Raw genomic sequence first — 19341 nt, 5'->3', positions numbered from 1 at the left:
CCCCCAATGTCCTGGTTACCTTCTGATCTGGAGAAAAACTCTCCCAGGAACAGCCTTTGGCTGCAGAGAATCAAGGCCAAAACATGGTCAACAAAAACTGTAACTGTAAGTCCAAACAAGGCAAGATGAGGTAATTAGTCCGGCAGGGCAGGAGAAGGAATTCCAGACGTGAAGGAACAGCTGTAATTCAACATGGTTGGAAAGATGCCAGGAACAGAGATAACCAAAGTCAACACAAGATAAACTCACATTTGCTCCCAGCAGCTGCTGCACTCAGACTGCATCTCTTTTAAACTCTCTTCCCAGGTGTGCCTAATGAAGGGAATCAGGGCCCTTTCCTCCCCCGTAAGTGCTGTAAGCATAGCTGGCTGGAGAATTCTGGGAGTTGAAGTCCACAAGTCTTGAAGTTGCCAAGTTGGGAGACCTCTGCTCTAAAAGGATGCAAATAACCAGCTGTCTGCAAGGAGTATAAATCCTTCCCCACCATCCAGTCAGAGCTGAAGAAGCTTCTTGGATGAGAAGCGAAACGTCTTCAAAGAAAAATCAGAAAGTCCAGTTCAATTGCCTTCTGAAAAAGCCCCTTTGGAACAACCAGGACCTGGATGATGGAGAATCTCTATAAACTTTTCAAAAGTGTTCCAAAAAGTCTTCAGGGCATTTTGCCAAGTCAGGAATGTCTGGCCCAGAGGTGGTATTCAGCTGGTCCTGACCAGTTCTGGAGAACCAGTAGCGGACATTTTGAGTAGTTCAGAGAACCAGCAAATACCCCTTCTGACTGGCCCTCCCTCTTCTCTGCCTCCCATTGAGTCCCAGCTGATCGGCTGGGTCTCCTTTGGTTGCCCTGCCCAGGAGAACGGAGCTGGAAAGCAGGCTAGTGGGGTGGGGAGGGAATGGGGATTTTGCAGTAACCTTCCCCTGGCATGCCCACCAAGCCACGCCCACAGAACTGGTAGTAAAAATGTTTGAATCCCACCACTGGTCAGGCCTAGAAGAGACCTAATGGCTGCATTCACACACCAGATCAGGTAGAAACGGTTTTAACCTTGGGTAGTGACCTTGGGAAGAGGGGATCTGCAGGATTAGGTGTCAAAAAAGTGAAGATGGCAGCTACAGCTTTGAGATCAGAGACCCATTGAGATTTTTACATGCAGACAAATCGATCTTTTAGGCACCTGTCCATTTATACCCCTCTGTAGAGAGCAATGAAGGTTGGCTGCGCAGTTTATGCTTCCTAAGCATAAAGCAAAAAGATCATTTCAAGCAAGCAGCCGAGATGTGTTGTGTTGGAAGCAGTTAGTGAAAACAATTCTTTTAACTGCTTTCTACGGTGTTTTATTAAAAACAGACACCACTGGATGCCACTCTTGCTTCAGGTTTCACAGCAGAACGTGTCGTGTTATGAATTGCATTTTTTTTCTCCTCTCCTTTTGAAAAAAAATGCCAGAATGTTGTTTTCTTGCAACCTTTCTCTAATGGTTCTATTCCACCATTTCTTTGACGTGAGTGTAACTCTTGCCCCACAGTGAGTTGTTCTATGGCAAGATGGCCATGGTAAGTTGTCCTGCAGTGAGTTGGCTGTGGCAAGTTGGCCGTGGCGAATCGTCATAGATCCTGGTGCGGAGTTGCATGCCATACATGCTGACTGGTTACTTCTTGATATTTGTTCTGCTGTTTGAGGGCCCTCTAGCCAGATGTGTAAAAGGAAAGCCTGTGCAACCGTCTCCAAATGCTAGGCCTATCCAGTCTGTTCCCTCGTGTGCAGGAGATGCCATGGAAAAGCCCAGGCACATAGGAAAGGACACATCAGGTAGAAATTCATGGTCTAGTAATACATTTGCTCTCCTGCACAATATTGAATGAACCTCCTTTCTGGCAGTAGTTTCTTTCTATGTCCCCTGTAGCTACTTCAACTAGGTCGGCAGGCAGCAATGCTCCAGTCACACTCAATAGGAAATCAGCAGCACAATGAAATCAGCACCATTCTGGAAACAGCAGCCTCAACCAGCAATCTTTCTCTCTTCTTCTCCCTCATGCCCACCTCTTCCCTTCCCTGAATTGACCACTGCCAAACTTTGGATTGTTCTTCCTGCTCGCTCGCTCACTGACCTTTACACCAGGTCCCTCTCCTTTTATATCTGACCACTTGTAGGTCTTTGTATATGATGATCATGCTTTCGAATAGACTCCTGCAAACTCTCAGCAATTTCAGACCTCCTTATCAGAGGTGGTATTTGTTAAGCCTGAATTCCCCAACGAGTGTTAAGGAAAACAAACTAAACAGAATGTGTAGCGTAGTCAGATAGGCAGACAGGTAAATGTGTGAGATAAGTTTGTATTTTAGTTAACACGCAGTAAAAAGCAGATACGCTTGTGCTATCAAAAAATATAGTTTATTCCATTAGGAATTATAGCATAGTCAAAATAAACGGTCCATTAGTCATGTATCATTTCAGTCAGTCCAGTCGAGGATACTCAATTTACAAAGTCCGTGTTGAATAGCCAATGTCAGTTCACTTACAATAAATCAGTCCGTATTTTTTCTTCTCTCCGTTGAGAAATAAACACTTTCTCTCCTCCGTTCCAGTAAGGAAAAACGCAGTCATCAATCCATCCAGTAATTAGGGATCATTAAGCCAGAGAGAGAGAGCTGCAATTGACTTGCTTCTTTTATGGTGCTTTTACAACCACACCCTTAATTACATTCTTGTAGTTAAAGTTACACACACTTTAATCAACAAACCATGATAACTTATTTATTATTTTTACCCAAACCAGTTAGGGTAAACAATGTTATCCCTAACAGTATTCAGCAGATTCTGACTGGTTCTGGAGAACCAGTAACGGACATTTTGAGAACCGGAAAATCCCACCTCTGACTGGCCCCGCCAACCCAATCTTTTCTCTGCCTTCCATTGAGTCCCAGCTGATTGGCTGGGTCTTCTTTTGTTGCCCTGCACAGGAGAATGGAGCTGGAAAGCAGGTTCATGGGAAGGGAAGGGAATGGTGATTTTGCAGTATCCTTCCCCTGCCACCCCCACCAAGCTACATCACAACCACCAAGCCACGCCCACAATTTTGAATCCCACCTCTGCCCCTTATCATCCTTGGAGCTCTCCCCTCAACCAAATGCCCTAAATGTAACATATTGCCGTAAATGTGGTCTAAACAAAATGGATGACAGTAGAATAGTTGATCTCCTATGACTTGGATGCAATGCTTGTGCCAGTGCAGTCCAAGATTTCACTGGCCTCCAAACCTCATTTGCTCACACTCAGCTGGCTTTCAACTAATCCTCCTCAATCACAAGGACTATCACCAAAACTCGAGGTCTCTCATCCTGTGCCTATCCATTTGAGTTTTCTTACCCAAGTGCCATATGTCTCCCATTAATGTAATTCTTGGTTTTGGCCCACTGTTCAAATCTGCCAAGATCACTATGAGCTGGGATTTTGGTCTCTAAAAGTTTGATCAACCTGTGTAGCTTGAGTTCATTTACAAATGTAATAGCCATCCCTTCCATTCTCCCTCTTGGTCTTTATAAAGGCAGGCTAAAGGCTGGAGCAGACTTCTGCAGCCACTGCACACGAGGGAACAGATTGGATAGGCCTAGCATTTGGAGACGGTTGCACAGGCTTTCCTTTTACACATCTGGCTAGAGGGCCCTCAAACAGCAGAACAAATATCAAGAAGTAACCAGTCAGCATGTATGGCATGCAACTCCGCACAAGGATCTATGACGATTCGCCACGGCCAACTTGCCACAGCCAACTCACTGCAGGACAACTTACCATGGCCATCTTGCCATAGAACAACTCACTGTGGGGCAAGAGTTACACTCACGTCAAAGAAATGGTGGAATAGAACCATTAGAGAAAGGTTGCAAAAGGAGGGACAGAATGAAATGTGAATCGCAAAAATTAAAATAAAATTTTATTTTAAATAATTAAATAGAATTGTTAAATTGTAAATTAAGGGTGCCTGCCTATTGCTTCAGATCTTGTATAATGGCAGGTGGGACTCCATTCAAAATCCAAGGTAGAAAACCTTAGATTCCAGTGTTTTAGAGAAAAGGACTTTTCCTGGAAATTAAAGTGGCAGCATCAGAAGAATACAAGATCTGAGGCAAAAGGCGCGAAAATCACATATAGAAAGTTATCCCCATGTTCCCACCCCTAATAGTTCAAAATGGCCATCCAACCTGAGGTGTGTATAATGTCATGTGGAGCATCTTCAGGTGGTGTTTCAGACATCTGGTATGCCAAGACGGTTGACCTTGGCCTAGAGAGATAAGGAGCTACATCTTCATAGTAAGCGCAGTCAAGAAAACATCCCAACTTTTACATTTCACCAACTTAACCCTCCAGCACTGTTCCCCCCACGAAGCCCAATTAATCTTCCCTCCCCCTGTTTCTATGGCAGAAGAAGACAAGCAGAAAAGGATTCTTGGAGGCTGACATCCGCAGCAAGTTGGCCGTGGTGAGTTGGCCGTGGTGAGTTGGTTGTAGCAAGTTGTCCCATTCCCTCCACAAAATGTGCAGTTGGGATTCGGGGGGTGTTTGCTTGGGAGTGCCAGCAGCCCCCTTCAACCTCCACTTACCCCTCAACTCCTTCAGAGCATAGGTATGTGTGGCAGCTAAGGGCTGTGGCAGGCAACCCTCAATCAGCCTTCAGGAGCTGAAGAACCCGGAGTGAGATATACCCTGAGTGTTGTAGGATGTAATGCAGAGCCATGTTAACAGCATCATCCGTCGATCTATTTGCTCGGTATGCAAACTGCATGGGATCTAACAGCGGATCGTGATGGTTTTCAGGTGGGACAGCACAAGCCTTTCAAAGATTTTCATAACTACAGATGTTAGAGCAACTGGTCTGTGGTCATCCAGTTCCTTGATGGAGGGCTTCTTTGGCACTGGGATGAAGGTAGAACGTTTGAAGCAGGAAGGAACATAGCACATCTCTAGTGATCTATTGAAGATTCGGGTGAAGATGGGGGCCAATTGGTCAGCACAGACTTTTAAGCAAGAAGGAGTTATCTTGTCTGGCCCCGGTGCTTTTCCTGGCTTCTGTCTGTGTAATAGATCTTGCACTTCTTTTTCTGTGATCATCAGACGTTGTGAGCTCAATGGATTGGGGCCAGTTGTAGGAGGCTTGGCTGTTGGTGTGTTTGAGATGTGGGTTGTGGAGATAGGTACTACAGTACTACAGTATTAAAAATTTAGCTTGCCCTTAAAGTTTCATTGTCCGCAACCACCTCATAATTAAAGGTCACATTTCTAGCCTGGTGCCTTAATCACTAGACCAAACTGGTTCGGCAACAAAGATGATTAGGGGACTGGAGGCTAAAACATATGAAGAAGGGTTGCTGGAATTGGGTATGTCTATTTTAATGAAAAGAAGGACTAGAGGTGACATAATAGCAGTCTTCCAATATCTCAGGGATTGCCACAAAGAAGAGGGAGTCAAGCTATTCTCCAAAACACCGGAAGGCAGGACAAGAAGCAATGGGTGGAAATTAATCAAGGAGAGAAGCAACCCAGAGTTAAGCAGAAACTTCCTAACATTGAGGACAATGAACTAGTGGAACAGCTGGTCTTCAGAAGTGGTGGGTGCTCCATCACTGGAGGTTTTTAAGAAGAGACTGGATAAACCATTTGTCTGAAATGGTATAGAGTCTCCTGATTGAGCAGGGGTTGGACTAGAACAGTGGTTGCCAACTAGTGGTCCATGAGAAAATTTTGGTGGTCCACAGAGAAATGTCCCCCCCAAAGCAATTAATACAGGCTACATGGGAACACACGGCTGAGCCACCCACATGGCCCGTGGGAACACAAGGCTTGCATCGCTTGCATTGCGAACAACACGAGGTAGTGAGGGGAGGGGGAAATGGCAGAGGTGGGGGGAACTTGCCCCACTCATCCCACGCACCTGGCCTGGCCACTGGGCTGCTTCTCCTCACTTCTTTCTTCTTCTGCTTTTGGCTGCACACAAAGAAAGCAGCAAAAGTCCTTCTTTCTCTTCCCCAAACTCTGCTAGAAATGAGTCTCTGGGACCCTGCAAGGCCTCCTGCTCCAAGAGACTTAGCTGGCAAAGACTCATTTCTGGCAGAGTTTTGGGGAGAGGAAGAAAGACTTCTGCTGCTTCTGCTGCTTTCCTTGCATGAAGCCAAAAGCCTCTTCTCTCTCTCTCTCTCTCTCTCTCTCTGTCTGTCTGTCTGTCTGTCTGTCTGTCTGTCTGTCTCTCTCTGTCTCTGTCTCCCCAGGAACGGAGCTGGAGATGGTATCCTGCAATCCCAAATAAAGAACGATTGATCGGTAGGAAAATGGTTCAGGAATTTTCCTGCATGACTTTTTTGGGGATTTTCCCAGGGTCTCTGGTCTGCGGGATTTAAAATTATGAGTTTGGTGGCCCCTGAGGTCCAAAAGGCTGGTGACCCCCGAACTAGAGGACCTCCAAGGGTCTTTCCAACTGTTATTCTGTTATATTTGAGTGGAAAACACTGCTGGCCAGAAAGCATCCTGGATGGAGAAAAACAACTAGTTTCATTATGCAATAATTACAGGGAAAATAGCAATTGCTCACCTTCTCAAGTTCTTCCAGTGTTGCTTCTGAAAGAGATCTTTATCAATACCGTTTGGCTAATGATGTCCATTTCAATTCATGACATTTTAGGAATGACATTCACTCTCATCCTGGACCTCGGTTTTCTTTCTCTGTGCTGCAACTGGGACTGCAAAGGCGTGAAGGAGGGCCGTTCTTTTCTTCAGAATGTCTATATTTTGGGACCACAGCATCTCTCACCAGCCATGAGATGACGTCACACTGCGGCCTTCCTTTGGGGCAAGTGAGCCATTGTCTAAAGCAGAGGTCTCCAAAATCTGGCAACTTTAAGACTTGTGGACTTCAACTCCCAGAATTCTCCAGCTTGTGGACTTCAACTCCCAGAATTCTCCAGCAGAGCTGGCTGGAGAATTCTGGGAGTTGAAGTCCACAAGTCTTAAAGTTGCCAGATTTTGGAGACCTCTGGTCTAAAGGAGAGTTAGGTGAGGTCTTAGGTGAGGGAAGAGAACCCTTGTGATCTTGGCTTGCTTTCCTCCTTCTTTATCAACTTCTGCTTCTCCAGGCTCTAATCCAAGTCAGAGATAGCCATCTCTTACGAGGACCACTTTAAGCATTTAAATAATGGCAAGAGACCTCCTCCTCATTACATTCACAATCATTCTTTCATCCTCCTACAGTAGATACTCCGAGCTTTGTTAACTGGCTGCTTGTATTCGCTTTTTGTAAGAGTTCCACTTGGAGTTCCACCTTTAGTTTACACTAGACAACCTGTGCCCTATTGGGTCATTGTTCCCAAGAGGTCTCCTTATTTAAACAGGAACGCAGAAGGACCACAGATGGGCAACAGTGGTGGGATTCCATTTTTTTTATTACCGGTTCTGTGGGTGTGGCTTGGTGGAGATGCCATGGCTTGGTGGGCGTGGCAGGAGAAGGATACTGCAAAATCCCCCTTCCCTCCTCACCCCACTAACCTGCTTTCCGGCTCCGTTCTCCTGTGCAGGGCAACCAAAGGAGAGCCAGCCGATCAGCTGGGACTCAATGGGAGGCAGAGAATAGATGGGGTTGGCAGGGCCAGTCAGAGGTGGGATTGGCCAGTTCTCCGAACTACTCAAAATTTCTGCTACGGGTTCTCCAGCACTGGTCAGAACCGGCTGAATCGCACCTCTGATGGGCAGTGGGAGTGGAAAGTGCTGGGTTCCCCATTGAGTTCCAGGGAGCATTGGAAATCTCCCCTTCCCTTCCAAGAGATCTGAGCAATTTTATTCATCAAGTGTTCAACAAATTCCTCTGCACAGCCCTGTAAGTATCCTGACAAGGACAGGAATAGATTTCATGGCCTCCCAGGTGCCTTTACCACTCCACCAAATTGATTCTCATTTTTACGTTCTACCTATGCAACATCTAAGGCTCCAACTGTTGCTCCGCTTCCCATGCTTTTGCTGTGGGAGGGCCAAGGAATAATTGTGGGGTCTGTTGATTGGAACCACATGTGTAGGAAACTGCCCCTATGTCTCTATTCCTTGGCTCATGTCAATTGTCCATATTCAATCAATCAGAATAGAACTGGAAAAGGGGCCTTGGAGGTCTTCTAGTCAACCCCCTGCTCAAGCAGAAAACCCTATATCATTTCAGACAAGTGGATGTCCAATCTCTTCTTAAAAACTTCCAATGTTCCAACTCCTGGAGGCAACTCCCACCGGTTAATTGTCCTCCCTGTTAGGAAGTTTCTCCTTAATTCCAGGTTGCTTCTCTGCTTGATTAGTTTCCATCCCTTGCTCCTTGTCCTGGCCTCTGGGGCTTTGGAAAATAAGTTATCCCCCTTCCTTTGTGGCAGCCCCTCAACCTTAATCCTTCTTTTCTCCAAACTACCCATACCCAGTTCCTTCAACCGTCCTTCATATGTTTTAGCCTCCAGGCTTCAATCATTTTAGTTGTTCTTCTCTGCCCTTTTCCCAGAGTCTCAGTATCTTTTTTGTAATGTGGTGACCAAAACCGGATGCACTATTCCAGGTGTAGTTCTACTACTACTACGTAGCTAGTTCTACCCAAGGTAAAATGATCAGGGTAACATGGGAACCAGAACTTGGAGGGGTCCTGTTCTAAATGGACACACTGGCGTATGTTCCAATTAGCTTAATGACCAGAAAAACCAACGGTAAAGAGCATGCCCATTGGGCAAACAGGAGCTGGGCAAAGAGGGGAAATAAACACACTGTTGCTTGATAGCTAAGGCATAATGTCTGTGGAACAAAGCACAGTGCAGAGTTGCACCTGCATATGACAAATGGTGAAACTGGAAGGCAAATAGCCAGCACAGAACAGGTTCACCAAGGCAGTGGCAAAGAAGTTAGAGCAGGGGTCTCAAACTCAATTTACCTGGGGGCCACTGGAGGCAGAGTCTGGGTAAGGCTGGGCCGCATAAGGGATTCCACAAAAAACATTCTTTAAAAAATATCCTCAAATGTCATCAACAGTTAATGATTTCTCCAATACATGAACTGTCCTGAACACATGAATGGAACATTGAATAAAGATCATGAACAGTTCCTCAGAACATGGCTTCTCCAGCTTACTCCTTGCTGCCAGAGACTTGACAACGCTTCCTCTCACATATCTGAGCCACATTTGGCTTGAGAGAGGAGGCACTTGAGACCCTCAGTATGGCTTGAAGGTGATCATCAGTAAGTCTGGACCTGTACTTGGACTTGTTAAAGTTCAGGGTGGAGAAGAAGCCACGACGAGGAACGGCGGGCGAGACTTCCTTCAGAAGTCCATTCCCCCTGTGGGCCGCACTAATATTATACTTTCATATCACGGTGGGGGCCACAGGATATCGTCCTGCGAGCCGCAATTGGCCCACGGGCCGCGAGTTTGAGACCCCTGAGTTAGAGTGATGTTCCAGAAAGTTCCAGAAGCGTATCTGGATTGTAAGATGAGAGCCTAGGAGCAGAGCAGGAAGCAAGGACACAAGAACGTTGGAGAGCTATTTCCATTGAGAATCCAATCCTGGGGATGCCTTTTTGGTCTGAGTATGGCTTGAAAGGGGACATAGTGCCCAACTTGCTTGCCAAGGAGCTGAGCAGCCTCTTTTGCTCTGCTCTCCAAGACTGGACTCTTCATAATCAGACTCCACCTTTACTAGTTCTTGCTGATTTCTGTCTGGTCAGCCTCTGGGGAGTGATAACCTGCAAGATCCTAAGGCTAGCAAAACTGGAGGTCCCTTGGCTTCTGATGAGCTAGAATGAAGCATAACACAAAGTGCCTTTGCTCTAAGTTCTATGCTGCTCCCCTATATATTACAAGAATGGAGTAAAGGCAAAGAACAGATTTACTCATGTGTAGGGCGAGTCTGCAGTATGAAACTGACAACTGGAATTTGGAAGGATTGTACTTCTGGAAGGATATAAATTGTCCAAAAGAAACAGACCTATCAAAAAAGGGGATGGAGTTGCATTATATTATATATAAGAGATCATTACACCTCTACAGAAATGCATAAAACCAAGGATGAAAGCATCCTTAAAATAAAATGGCAATGGGTTAACATTGCCATAGGTATATTGGTCACTGAACCAAGCACAAGAAAGAGATGAACTTTTTCCTAATTAGTTATCTAATGTATGCTGAAATCACCCCACAGTAGTAATAGGGGACTTTATCTACCCTGACAACAAATGGGAAAGAAACTCTGCATTAAGTGGGAGAGCGAACAGGTTCCTTACAAGCCTAGCTGACAACGTTGTAATCGACAATGTGAAATGTTAGTAGCCCTTCTTCTGAAGGCAAACCATTCCACTGGTTGACTGTTCTCACCGCCAAGAAGAAGTTTCTCCTTAGTTCCACGTTGCTTCTCTCCTTGGTTAGTTTCCATCCGTTGCTTCTTGCCTTGCCTTCGGATGATTTGGAACCCCACTCTTTTCTCTGGCAGCCCCTCTGATATTGGAACAACGTTATCATGTCACCCCTAGTTCTTTTCACTTGATTAGACAGACCCAATTCCTGCAACCATTCTTCAAATGTTTTAGCCTCCAGCCTACTAATCAGAGGTGGGATTCTCCTGGTTTGGACCGGTTCTATAGAACCGATTGTTATGATTCTGCGCAGTTCGGGGAACCGGCAAATCGTGCCCCTGGCTGGCCCCGCCCTTCTCTGCCCACCCAGTCAGTCCTTATTGCGCATGTGCAACATTGCGCACATGCCTGACATCGTTGACTGCATTCTCCCCCGCCCAGTCACCCAGGAGGCAAAAAGAGGTGTGGCAGGTGGGGGGGGGGCATGGTGGGGAGGTGCTGGCAACCCCAGGCCCTGTTTTTTGCCTTCTTGGGCCCCAGGAAAGCCTTCTGGGAGCAAAAATGCCCCCCTGCACAGGCGGCTTCCCTGAGGCCAGGAAGCAAAAACACGGGGGGGGGGGGAGGTTGGCTGCAAAAAAAGAAAAGAAAAAGCCACGCCCACCCAGTCACGTGGCTACACCCACCTAGCCACGCCCACAGAACCGGTTGTTCAAAAATTCAAATCTCACTGCTTCCCCTAATCATTTTTGTTGCTTTTCTTTGCACTCTTTCCAGAGTCTCAATATATTTTTTACATCACGGCGACCAAATGTGAATGCAATATTCCAAATGTGGCCTTATCAAGGCCTTATAAAATGGTATTAACACTTCATGTGATCTTGATTCTATCCCTCTGTTTATGCAGCCTAGGATTGCACTGGCTTTTTGGTGGTTGTAGCACCAAAAAAATCCAATGCCAGCCACCTTTTTTGGTGGCTGGCTCATATTTCAGTGATTATTTACTAGTTCTCTCTTGCAATTACTGGTATTGAGGTAAATTTCATTCTAATCTGTAGCTGTACATTTGGGGTTTTTCCCCTTATGTGTAAAACCTTATGTGCTTTTCTCTACAATGAAATTTGTTTTGTTAGATAACGCCCAGTGTTCAAGTCCATCAAGATCCATGTGGATCTTGAGCTTATCTTCTGGGGTGTTGGCTATTCCTGACAACTTAGTGTAGCCTGTAAATTTGATGAATTGCCCCTCAATTCTCTCATCTAAACCATTTATGAAGTTATTGAACAGCACTGGGACTATAACAGAACTTTGTAGTACCCCATTGCTTACTTTCCTCCATGTAGATGTAAGTTTCATTAAGGACTACAGGTTGAGTGTGGTTTATCAGTTAGTTACAAATCCATCTGGTGGTGTTGCTGTTTATCCTACATTTTCCCAGCTTTACCAACCAGGTTGTGGTCTACTTTGTCAAATGGCTTACTGAAATCCAAGTATACTATGTCCACAGCATTTCACTGGTCCACTAATTCGATCATTTGATTGAAGAATGAAAGAAGATTTGTTTGTAATCTGTTTTAGACAAACCTATGTTGGCTTCTAGTTATAACTTTGCTTGCTTCTAGATGTTCATAGATCTGTTGCTTGATTATCTTTTCCAGGATCTTCCCAGGTGATGATGCTTGGCTGGTTACTCTGCAGTTTTCTGAATCTGTCCACCCCCCACACTTTTTTTTGAAGATGGGAACCACATCAGCTCTTTTCCAGTCTTCTGGTAGTTCCCAGGTGCTCCAGGATCTTTGATAGATATAGTTCAATGGTTACAATATCACATCTGACAGCTCTTTCAGAACTCTGGGATGTAATCCATCAGGATCTGGTGATTTGAACTCCTCTAAAGTAGACAGGCTTACCATTTTCTTGCCTATTTTAATTTGTCTTCTGAGTCAGTCTTACACTTATGTTTTTAGTAGGTTGGGCTGTGTTGTCTTTTTGCATGAAGACAAATACAAATAATGAATTAAGTAGTTCTGCTTTCTCCTTGCTGCCTGTCATTTCTTTGCCATCTTCTCCCATTAGTGGTCCAATTATTTCCTTGACTTTTTCTTGTTCTTTAATACGTTGAAAAATTTTTTTTTTCATTATTTTTGACATTTGTTGCAAGTCTTAGTTCATTCTGAGCCTCAGCCTTCCTGACTTGATCTCTGCAGATTCATACTACATGCTGTTTCTCTATATGTCCCCCTTTCTATTTTTTATACTCATCCTTTTTTGTCTTTCAATTTATCAGAGAAATCTTTGTGCAACCATGTCGGTTTCTTTATGAATTTCTTATTTTTCTTTTTCAGTGGTATTGTGCTGGACTGGGCTTTTATAATCATATTTTTAGTTTCCCAATCTTCTTGTTTTTCCATTTAAGAAAATCTGTTCTGCCTTGTCATGATTCAATACTTCTGGTTTGCAATATGGATGTCATTAGAAAACTGGGCTCAGTTTATGGAAGTTTAGGTCTATAGTTGGAGTTTATATGCACTTTGGTCTGTAGTTGGAGGTTTTTAAGGGGGCAGTTAGCTCTTTCTAGTCATTAAAAAAAACAGATGGGCAAGAAGCCGTGCCTAAATTTATCTGCTACTTTAAAGCAATATCTGATATTCCCTGGGACTACATAGATTAAAGTAAAGATTTTTGTTAATGCCAAGGATTAAGAGAATTTTAATAGCATGCATAAAGATGTAAATGTGCTATGTTCCATTTTTTTTTCTGCAGACAAATATGTCATAAGGGAGCTGTAGATGGAACAGAATATATTCACATCCTACAAACTGTAACATCTGGCTTAATTTTGCACTTTTGTGTTCATTACATAGTTGTTGTCTTCATTGGTGCATCTTTCAAATCACACTTCAACATAGAAACGTTTATTCTCCGCTTCTGAAATTCCCTGAAGGGAGCTGGAACTACCAACAAAAATAGCATTTTTGCAAATTCCTGATTATCTGTTTATTGAGGAGTCAGGGCTCCCTTAGAATTCTCTCTACCCCATTTTCCAACTTTCACTACTATGTAATGCAAACAGGCATCAAGATCACACTGAAAAAGATCAGGTGCTTTATTAGGAACCCCACCATTAGATATAGAAATATACTAAATGCAGACATTATTGAAAAAATAGTGATTGAGACAGTTAAGGTGCATATGTCTATGTCTTAAATGCATATTCTGGTTCATCACTTTCCTGCTGTGTCTTCTGCAATGGAGCTTTAAAGACAATGTTTAGCATGTATCACTAACAGGCATCAGTGGCTGAAAGTTCTTCTCCATCAATGTTTCAATCTAAGAAGATGTTAAGGTGACAATTATATATTTCTTGTTTTTTAAAATAATTTGAAACTAAGCAAAATGTGAAAAAAGATATCTGGAAAACTAAACAACATTGCTTGGAAAAAAAGGAGGAAGATGTGTTTGCAGATATCAGCAGTTGACCTGAACATGGGAGTTGCGGAGGTGGGATTCAGCTGATCGGTTCTGGAGAACTGGGAGCATAAATGTTGAGTGCTGCTCAGATTGGAAAGGGGTGGGGGGAGATTTCCAATGCTCCCTGGAACTCAATGGGGAAGCCAGCACTTTCCACTTCCACTGCCCATCAGAGGTGGGATTCAGCCGGTTCTAACAGGTTCTACAGAACTGGTAGCAGAAATGTTGAGTAGTTTGGAGAACCGGCAAATCCCGCCTCTGACTGGCCCCGCCAACCCCATCTATTCTCTGCCTCCCACCGAGTTGCCTTCTTTGGTTGCCCTGCACAGGAGAACGGAGCTGGAAAGCAGGTTAGGGGGGTGGGGAGGGAATGGGAATTTTGCAGTATATCCTTCCCCTGCCACGCCCACTAAGCCACACCCACCAAGCCACACCCACAGAACCGGTAGTAATTTTTTTAAATCCCACCACTGGGGTGTTGATTTAGAGTCCACACTAGAGCCACATGTTATTTGGATTTACCAAAGCATTCATCTCAGTTTTTCCTGCAAACAACTTTTTGAGTTACGAGACCTGGTTGGGAGACAGGGCTGAGTAGACTGACCCAACCCATGGACCTGCTGTGTTGCAGAGGGAGCAACTTTTGATTTCTGCTGAGGATCCATTAGGCAGTTTGGCTGATGCCTTGGTTACAGCTTGAAATAGGTGGGTGACCGAGACCCTTAACTGGATTGTGCCCATGTGTCCTCTGGGTGCCAATCCTGGGATCCCCCACAGGTTTTCTGGGGAGCTCAAGGACCTGAGGCACCAGAAGTGATGCCTGCAGCCACACTGGAGAAAGACAAAAAAGTAAATCTAACCCAACTTGAGTGACCTCTTCTTGGGCCTGTATCACAGTGATAAGGATGACAAAACATTGTAATTACTCCAGCCTTTGGGTTGCTTCTGGTGGGGAATGGTAGCCTGGCAACCCTCCAAAATTCTTTGAAGGGAAGAGAGCCACTGCAGCGTTTGAAAGCCACTGGGAGGAAGGAGATCTCTGTTGGCTTTTATCTCCCTGGATCAAAGGGAGATCAACAGGTTAACCACGTGTGTTTTCGGGAAGGTAGTTCCTTCTGATTAAACCGCAGAGATGGAAAAACTTTTGCAGTTAGATTGAGACTTGAGCTGTTGGGAGTGCTCTGTGCTCCTAACTTCAGAAGAACTGTTACGGATTTTACAGCCTTGTTCTCCCCATCTTTTATTCACTTTAAGAACTAATTAATTATAGTTGAAGAGAGATTTCTTTTTGCAGCAAAAATAAGGTTCCTTGCGGTAAGCTAAACCTTCTTTTGAAACTACAGAAATGCAATAGAGACCTCGGTTTAAAGATTTAAAGACTTTTGAGAAAAAGAGAGGTTCTTTTAAAGTTTTCAATGGCTAGGAGGACAGTCTTTATTTTTTTTATTCTGTTATTTTTATTTTTACTGCTTTACTTTTGATGAAAGGACAATGTATTACTGAGTTAGTTAAAGAGAGTAGCCTCGAATTGCAATGTGTGTCACTTCTTTCTAAAGCTCTGCATGACAAAAGATTAGGAGCCTGATGTTTAGTTACCATCTGGCTGGGATAAAATTGACCAGTAGAAGAATGACGAAGGAGGGCAGAAAAGCCCAACAATCTGCAATTATGCCTGCAAAGTCACTTGGTTGAGTTTGGCAGCTATAGAAATTCAGTGAATTTTTTAAAAAAGTGACAATTGTTTTGGACATAATTGAATATTTACAATAAAACAAGCAGTAGCAAATGCAGAGAAAGTCCTTGATAATTTGATTTGGGATTTTATGTTTAATGTAGTTGAGAAGATAGACTTTGGATTGAACTTTATTATTTTTCTTTTAAGGACGCCATAATTTCTTGCATTGGGGTGGAGTCCTGGCAACTGAATGGAGCGGAGTGTTTACTGGCCGGATGCCCTTCCTGTTGGCAATGCGGAGTTTTTTTTTCAGCAGATAAATTCTCATTGTGCCCAGAGAGAGAAATATCTGCCTTCCCTTAGGACGAACTCACAGCCTCCTGATTGCGAGGTGAGAGCTCTACCTCTAGGCCACCAGACCAATCTTGGATTGAACTTTATACATGCCCTGAAATGGATTTATACATTACAGAAGAAGACCCAGATGATGGTCAATAGAAATCTGATGAAAGAATGTGAGGTACAGCAAGAACAAGGCAGGGGTATCCTTCATCTTCTTTATTATTTATCTTGGTATTTGAATTACTAAACAAAGACATTAAACAAGATAATGGAGTAAGAGAATTACATGTAAATGTAATGTAATTCCAGGTTGTGTCATATCTGGAATAATGTCAGATTTCCATGTGATGAAATCCATTTAAAAAGAAAAGAGCAAAGTCCATCTTCCAAGACAATTTCTTTTACTTAGGAAAGCATCAAATTGGCAAAGTCCGTGGTAATTCCGGATCTGATACAACCCAGCATTACACCACATAATATTGGAAATTAGAAACACCCCCCAAGAGTCACATTCCCCAATAGAAATAAATCAATGTTGCCTGGTGTCATCAATCTCCACCTCCAGGTCTCAGCAGGGTCAGCTTTTGTTCCCACGGGAAGGAGAACCACCTAGCCTAAACAACTCTATCTCCACTCCTCCCCTCTTCCTGGGCCTCAGGGAAGCCTCCGGGGGGCGGGCTTTTTGCTCCTAGAAGGCTTCCCTGGGGCCCAGGAGCCCAAAAACGGAGCGCAGGGGAGGTGCACAGCACCCCCACGTGCCCCTTTTTGCCTCCTGGGCCTCAGGGAATCAGTAAGACAACAAAGGGGATCCTGGCACAGCTGATCATCAGAACAGCTGATTGTAGGGAGGGGGAAAAATACCTCAAGGAGTGACTGGGTGGGGGAGAACGCATGTCGGGCATGCGCATGATGTCACGCGTGCGTGATGGACTGACTGGGCAGGAAGGGGAGGGGCAGGCAGAGAGGGTCAGGGCCAGCCAGGGGCACGATTTGCCGGTTCTCCGAACTGCACAGAATCATAACAATCAGTTCTATAGAGCCGGTCTGAACCGGTAGAATCCCACCCCTGCCGGTCAGTTACACCAGTGGTCCCCAACCACCGGGCCCCGGACTGGTACCGGTCTGTGGAGCATTTTTTACCGGGCCGCAAAGAAGTGGGCGCCGCCATCTTGTTTTGACGGCGCTTGAGAAAGTGCTTCCGTGTGATTGGAAAGCGGCGTTTGGGTGCTGAATCCTCACGCCTTAGTTTCGTTGAGGGGGGGGGCAGCTTCAAACGAAGAGCTGTCCCAATGACGGTGGAGTCTCGCGTTAGGAGGAGATTAAGAAAGAGCCCGAAAAGGAGGAGTTGAAGGTGGCGGGAAGAAGCGGGGGACGGCTGGCTGGCCAGTCGCTCGGCTCGCCTTGCCTTGGTCGTGCATGCTGATGCCGGTACCAGTCCGTGGGACAAAAAAGGTTGGGGGCCACTGAGTTACACCACCACTGAAAAAAGTGACTTATGACCATTTCCCCACACTTATGACCATTGCAGCAACATGATCAAAATTCAGATGTTTAAGCAACTGACTCATACTTATGACCATTGCAGTGTCCTGGGATCACGTGACCATCTTTTGTGACCTTCTGATAAGCAAAGTCAATGGGTTTTTGGAATCGCTTAACAACTATGTTGTTAACTTAATACCTGCAGTGATTCACTTAACAACCTAACACTTGACAAGGAAGGTTGTAAAATGGGGTAAAACTCACTTTAAAAATGTCTCACTTAGCAACAGCAATTTTGGGCTCAATTGTGACCGTAAGTCAAGGATGATAAAATGTGCGAATTTTTTTTGGGCTATAATATGCAAATAGACTAAAGGGAAAATGTGCAGTTGAAGGGATAGACATTTACATTATCTTCTAGCCTTAAAGGGAATTTTTATAACATTATGTATGGTTGACATTTGTGATCAGAGAAATTTTCTAGAGTGTAAAAAGGTATTTTGAATCTTTGTTGGAAATGTGAACACGAAAGGACATGTTTGGTGGACATGTAAAAAAAAAAGCAAAACTTTTTGGATACAAATATATGCATCAATTTAGAAAAATTTAAAGGTGAAATAAAGTACTACTGCAACCAGAGACTTTGGGTCTCTGACAAGCCACTAGAAAAAGATCACCGGACTTGGTTTTTAAAAATGATAATTGCAGTGAGACTATTACATGTTGAAAAGCGAAAAAGACTTGACACAACCTACGACAGTTGGTGAAGATGATGGAATTTGCTGAGATGGCTAAATTACTGATTTGGTTACAGAAAAAACAATATCTATACTTCTGACTGCATGGAAACCCCTTATAGACTTTAACCGAAAACAGGGGAAATAAAGCACAATTTGTGATTTTGAAGATTGGGAGGGGGGGAGAATAATAGAAAAAAGGATTTTTTTGTCGTCATAAATGGTGAGGCATTTTCATTCTGCAGATAGTCCTTGACTTATGGCCATTTGTTTAATAACTGTTCAAAGTTATGTACTTGTAGTTCTGACTGTCCCAACACCCTTGAAGTTAATTTGGGCACTTGGCAAACACTCGTGTTTATGACCAATTCCAGTGTGCTGCAATCAAATGATTGAGATTTGCAACCTTTGTTTTGGCTAATTTTTAGCAAAAAAAAATAGCATTAGCACTTAGGCTTCACAGTGCTTTACAGCCATTTATAAGCGGTTTACAGAGTCAGCCTCTTGCCCCCAAACATCAGGGTTCTCATTTTACCCACCTCAGAAGAATGGAAGGCTGAGTCAACCTTGAGCTGGTCAGGATCGAACCTCTGGCAGTGGGAATGAAGGATCAACCAGCAATGCTACATTATAAACTACTGCACCACCATGGTAAAAATGCCTTTGGGGAAGCTGGATCTGCTTAACGACTGCTGTAAAAATTGTGAAATTGGATGCAGCTCACCCACCATGGCTTCTGATGAAAATTCTGGTCTCAATTGTCAAGGGGCCATGTCAAGGGGTCTTCAAACTTGACAGCTTTAAGACTTGTGGACTTCAACTCCCAGAATTCCTCCTCCAGTCATGTTAGCTTAGGAATTCTGGAAGTTGAAGTCCACAAGCCTTAAAGCTGTCAAGTTTGAAGACCTGTCACGCCCGTTGGAATCTGATTAGGAGGAGGAAGCTGAACAGCTGACAGCGAGTGGGAGGGCGGCTCCGTTGTCTGTGGAAGAAACTGGGGAAGGGCAAAGTCTGGTTGGGCAGAGCAGGGGAGATGTAGAGCAAGGCAGAGGGAATTTGGAAGAAGACACAGGCCCATCCCCTCTTCATCCTAGGGCACGCAGGGAGGAACGGAGAAGGGAGCAATGTGGGATGCGTGGCTTACAGGGGAGGAAAGGGCCCTGATTAGCTGCAGCTGGGAACACTGTATAAAAAAGGAAGCTGCGTGCAGTGAGCTGTTGGGAGCAAACATGAATTTATCTTGTATCACCGTGGCTTATCTGTGTTCCTAACTGTGAGTTTTGCCGTG

Source organism: Notechis scutatus, chromosome 9, assembly GCF_049901735.1.
Source record: "Notechis scutatus isolate UNSWTSFEM ecotype Mainland chromosome 9, rNotScu1.2, whole genome shotgun sequence".
Lineage (NCBI taxonomy): Eukaryota > Metazoa > Chordata > Lepidosauria > Squamata > Elapidae > Notechis > Notechis scutatus.
This window is presented reverse-complemented; position numbering follows the sequence as displayed.